Source organism: Athene noctua, chromosome 1, assembly GCF_965140245.1.
Source record: "Athene noctua chromosome 1, bAthNoc1.hap1.1, whole genome shotgun sequence".
NCBI classification, from domain to species: domain Eukaryota; kingdom Metazoa; phylum Chordata; class Aves; order Strigiformes; family Strigidae; genus Athene; species Athene noctua.
Genome location: NC_134037.1, coordinates 1,398,784 through 1,404,926, shown reverse-complemented (window position 1 = coordinate 1,404,926; position 6,143 = coordinate 1,398,784).

Here is a 6,143-nt window from a genome sequence, read left to right as displayed (position 1 = left end):
ACCTAATGCTGAGTCACAACTACTGGTTATTAGAGGTCCCTCCTCACTGACTGTTAGGTAGATGAGGGGCTTCCCCCCACTCGCCATCTCTCCTGGGGTCACCGCTTTCCCAGACACGGGAGGACCGAGGGGACAGCAAGGGTAGGGGACCAGCTGCTGATGGTGCCTCTAGGTTGATCCTAGAGGATCCCACGCCAGCCCAGGCTGAGGATTTGATCATTGCTGGTTTAGTCTCTGCCAATCAAGACAATTTTATCAGAAGACACAAGATGAATACACTTTCTTCTTTTCTTTGGGGAAGGGGAGATTGGAAAATAGTAATTTTCTTTCTTTTTCTGTCTGAACCCACACAAAACACAGAGCAGAGAAGGATGGAGCGTGCAAACACCACTGTGATTTCTGTACACATCAGTCCTGGTCCAGGTAAAGCAAGGCTGGGGGCTGTTGGCTGTGGGAAGATTAGAAGCAATTGGGGGATTGATGAGCGAGATGCTGAGACACACAAGCCAATTAGAAGCTTTGCCTAAATAAATGAATAATGGTGAGAAATTTTTAGTTTGCTCGGTGTCTGGACAAAGTCATGCTGCCTTTGAGTTCTTGGAGAGGAAGAGAGAAAAACCCGAGTGCTTCTCAGAGCAGGTTGCCTGCAGTTGAGTTTCCCAGATTAGTTTCTCTGGGGTATTTTGAGGAGAGCCCAGGCAAGGTTAGATGACCGTAAACATTTCACCAGACGTGTGTATCACTGAGGGAATGAAGACAAGATGTACTGGAATGCAAGAAGTTCTTTAGAGTTGTTTTATCAAGGATGAGAGTTGGGTCATCTTGTCCTGCCAAGCCAAAAGCATGGCTTATGAGATTTTTCTTCTTTGTGTTTATTTGGCTTTAGCAAGAGAATTAGCTCATTTGTTGCTTTGTTTCTACTAAAAAAAAAAATGAGCGAAGGCTTTAAAAAAATTTCAAAATTCCTGGTGGCAATTTTTACGCAACTGCCCAGAAAAACAAAACAAAACCAAACCATCTCATGATGATCTTTCTGTGTCTGGCTTCCCAGGTCATTCCAGCTTGTCTCTACATATGGAAAGGACAGCTAGAAACCCTCTGCTCCTGCTTCAGCCTCCCCTCAGCCTCCCTCGGCCATTAGCAGCCTACTTGTGCACAAAATAAAGATTTTTGCAGGATAACGCATCGTGTGCTAGAACAGGTAGGGCTAAAACTACCTCCTGCAGAGCCTCTCCCTTCACCAGCTGTAGGAGAAACCCAAACCACCAGCTCAGTTCAGACGATGGATCTCCCACGCCTTGCCCCATGCCCCCAGCCAGTGCCTTGCACAAGCCAAGCATCCACGCTGACAAAGCCCAGGCACAGCAGAGCCCGCAGAGGGAAATGGCAGGGTTGTCTTCATTTTCATACCTCTCCCCAGCTGAGCACCACCCCCTTGAAGGAGAGCGTACAGCTGAGAGATGCCCCTTCCCGACCTCATCCTGGGATCAAATACTCTTGCCCTTTTTCCAGAAGTCTTACTGGAGAATAAGTCCTGGAAGAACTTGCTGCTGGGTGGGAGGACATCAAGCTCTGGCCCAGTGCATGGTCTTATTCACCACCATCCCAGTCAGAATATCTCAAGGTGGAAGGGACCCATAAGGATCATGGTGTCCAACTCCCTGCTCCTCAAAGGGCTACCTAAAGTCTTCCCAAGACCTGGCTAATCCTGCTGGTATGTAACTGTGGAGCAACCCGGACAGCCCCCTGTACCATGTCACACTAGAATGCAGCTGTAAAAATCCACCAAGGAGGAAACACTAAGAATTTCCTCCATTTAATCTTGTATCAGGTTTCTCTTCGTGTTCAGGTAGAGCTCCTTGACATGATGTCTCAGCCTGGAGAATAAAATAAAAAAATAAAATTAAATTAAATTAGATTAAAAAATAAAATAAAATAAAATAAAATAAAATAAAATAAAATAAAATAAAATAAAATAAAATAAAATAAAATAAAATAAACAGAATTAAAAGTTGACATTTCAAATACTAGGGAGGAAGATTTTCCATCCCTGTAGGCAAGAATGGGAGAGGATGTTGGTCCTATTTGTGATCCAAAGCTTACAGATTTTTTGTCCATATCAAGATCCCAGATATCTTTAGGAAAAAAAGAGGCTGCACCCTTAAAAATCATAACTTGAAAACCCAGCTAAAGAGCAAGCAGGCCATGGGAGAGGGAGAGGCTGAGTCGTCCCTGTCACAGGCTTTTGGGAAGAGACTCCTGGGGACCAGAGCTGGTCCTGCCTTTGGGCAGGGGGCTGGATGAGGCCATGGACAACCCTCCCAGACATGCACACACCCAGAACGAACAGAAAGGGAGAAAAACAACGCTGGAGAAGCACCCTGGAGTAACTCCTGACTGGCTGGGAAAGGGCAATAAACCAGGTCATCAGGTCTCACAGTCGCACACACAATTAGTGCCTCTTTTGCTAATTTGAGGGAGAGCCAGGAGACACACTCATGAGATGACAAAACCTTTATTGTGTCGCTGGTGGGAAATCCATTTGTTGGAGGGACGGTGGTTCAAAGTGTTAGGGAGAACTGCAGCCCCTCGGCTGGACATCTCGGGGAGATCAACACCTCTTGAGTGAGGAGCAGAGAGCTCAGACACCCCCAGGGGTCAGCTGAGGGTCACTGGGAGGAACTGGGGGTTCCCAGCGTGTCCCACCACCCACCTGCCTCCGGGCTGCAAGGGGCAGGTGGTTGCATGCAAGTAGGTGAGAAGAAGACAGGGAACAGGACCAGATGAATGTCATGGGGGTCATGATTTGGAGGGGTTTGAGAAACTCTGAGCCCTGTGGGGGTGAAGCTCATGCACCGCACCAGAGCCCCGAATCCAGCTAACACCTCCTGACCTAACAGGGAATCTGAGTAATAAGAATAAATATCCTCCTGGCAGGTAGGTAAGTCGTCCTCATAATAGCACACCGATTCGGAACAAATTCCTGCACTTTTATTATTTTTCAGCCACTAACGGAAAGCAAAGACAAGCCCCACAGTAGACAGGGCAGCAGGGAACCGAGCTGCGGGGAGTGCGCAGGCACCGCGGTATCTGTCCCCTCTTCCCTGAGGACCACCAAGTCCTGGTGCTCTTGGGCCACCAGTGGATGGTGAAACCCAGGTCTGACTCCTGCAGCACCTCCGAGTTGCTGGGCAGTCTCTTCTAAAGCACACGGGAGTGGAATAATTACAGAGCGATCTCTAAAGGGGTGCAAGGGTGCTCGTGCCACGGCACGTCGCAGCTCTGGTGCTTGTTGGGCTCCACCATGGACCTGCTCTGCTTCAAACCTCCCTCATGTTCCCACATCTCCTCCTCTGGGCCCTCTGTCATCACCTTTGCTCTAGGGACTTATTTGCCTTTTTGTTTGCTTGACGATGGGAAGGTTGTGTGAATATTTACACTGTAGGCAACCAGGTGGCAGCAATGTTGGCTCCAGGTTCTGCTCAGCACGTGGCCCGGCTGCACGAGGCTGTGAGATCCACCATCAAGCTGGGACACGGACCAGGGCACAGCAAGTGTTTGGGGACAACAGGAGGTCACCAGCTGGCAGCTGGAGATGAAAAACGCCATTTTTAAGGCAGAATCTGCCAGGAAACAGCTACCAGGAGCTGCTGCTGTGGGAGCCCCTCAGAGTAATGCAAAGCAGCAATGCAGGTTTGTGGAAAACAAACCAGAATGGCAGAGAAATGCATAAACTAAACAGCTCACACATACATGGACATATGAAGATCTTACAAAAGTATCTCCACATGTTTGGGGGTTTTTTTGTTTTTTTTGTTTTTTTTTTTCCCCATTCCCTACTTATTATCTAACCTCTATAACCCCAAAGCTTCATCTTCAGTATCTACCCACATGTATGTGGAGCTGTATACATTTAGAGCAAGTTGCTTAGCCTGGCGTGAGGTCACTGTGTTTTTACAATGAAAACTTTTTGTGATCCTCGAGGTAAAGCAGCTTGAGAAGCACTTAAATCCCAAGCAAACATCTCCTAACCTATAAGTGGGGCAGGGTCTAACAGCCCTTTTCCATCAGGGTATGTAACGCCTCGAAGGCTGTTTGTGCTGTCACCGTCCAACTTTCTCAGGCATGAGAAACTTGTAGGTAGGTCCTCACTTGTTTGCCTCAGATCCGTGTGTATTTATAGCGGTACAGTGAAGATGTGGGTGCTGCTGGGTGGTCCTGCAGATCAGGCAGAAAAGGAGGAAGAGAGAGCAGATGGCCTCTGTATTTAATTAAAGGTATTGAGGCCCAAACCAGTGGCTGAAGGGGTTTATAACAGCACAGAAGAGGACAACGGTCTGTGACTACCCATGCAACGCCCACAGGACAGCACTCCACTTCCAAGTACCTCTCAAATCATAGAATCACAGAATCGCTTTGGTTGGAAAAGACCTGTAAGATCATCGAGTCCAACCGTTGACCCAACGCTGCCAAGGCCACCACTAAACCCTGTCCCTGAGTGCCACGTCTGCTCAACCCCTCCAGGGATGGGGACTCCCTCCCTGCCCTGGGCAGCCTGTTCCAACACTTGACAACCCTTTTGGGGAAGTTTGGTAAAACTAGCCACAAGTTATTAACTCAGTTGGAAGTTCAGGAGTTACTATTAATGTTTTCATAGCACATAGAAAGAAAAAAAAAAAAAGTAATATTTAATAGGAAAACATGTGTAAACATTAGCACCATCACTGATGCACTTGTTACCGAAATAAAAACCCTTCCCAACCAGCAAACTCTTTATAAATGACTCTACCTGCGACTTCTCCCTTATCACTCTGCTGGTTTTAGTTTTTAAGATTTAGCTCCTCTCCCAAATGGCATCATACATGCTCAGAGCCTTCTAGATTACAAAAGGGAGCGAATGTTAGGAGGAGGAAATTCCCAATGCTGCCAAACCTCCCCTGACCCAAGGCAAAGCTGCCGGCAAGTCTGTCAGAGGCCGGCAGAGCCCCCACACCAGCTGCCCCAGCACTGCCGGACCAGCACCAGGCAGGGCAGAGGCAGGGGTTGGGGTCTGCTGGTCCAGGGGATATGCACGTGGCAATGCCGGAGCATCCCCTGCATCTCTGCTCAGGACCAACAGGAGCCCTTGGCTACTGCCTTTTATAAGCCGTGGGAGACATCGGTCATCCTCAACAGAGAAATGGGGCTCTTCGCATTTCTCCTCTTTGGAAATACCCTGGTAGAAAAGGAATAAGGATTTTGACCACACAAAGAAGGCAGCAAACACTCACCTCTGTGCTTCCAGTGTTCATGGGGGAGTGGGGGGAAAAAAAAAATAGAAAAACCCTCACTTTTTTAGCAAATATGGCAAAATTAAACCTTTTATTGTGCCCTTTAGCAAGAGCAGAATGTTTGCAGAAAAATGACTGCGTGGCTGGTTCAGCCCTGAACAACATCATGGATTTATTGGCTCACATCAGCTCCAGGTGCTTAAATCCTTTAATTTTGGCTGTTACAGAAGAAGATAGTCCTTTCAACTCCACTGAATTACGGATGGTTTCTGTGGTGAGATCCCCAGCAGCCCATCACGGGCAGAAGAAAAGGGCAGTTCCTCCAAGCTATCTGGGCAGAGGGATGTTTTATATAATAACATGCATGGCAAAGGGAGGTGGATGGTTTGTGTGGGTCAGAGAGAGAGTGAAGAAACCAAGAGGGATGAGAGAAGGGGTGGAGCAGGTCAAAAATCACTCTCGGAAAAGGCAATTAAACAGATTTCTCTGGCATAGCAATGGGGTCATGCTGTAAACCCCCCGAGATGGGTCTGGGTGCCAATGTTCTTAAATACATAATGAGCTTAGAAAAATAATAAAGTGTCCCTGGGAATTGGTCGTTACATGGGATGTCATTTTCCATACACAGGGTGGGTAAGAGAGGCTACGAGTGACACCTGCTCCTGCCATGGATAAAGAGCATCCTCTCTCCAGCCTGCTCTTGGAGACAGATGTTTTAGTAGGGCCTGTAGTGATAGGACAAGGAGTGATGGTTTTAAGCTAAAAGAGGGGAGATTCAGACTAGATATAAGGAAGAAATGTTTTACATTGAGGGTTGTGAGGCCCTGGCACAGGCTGCCCAGAGAAGCTGTGGCTGGCCCTCCCTGGAAGGGC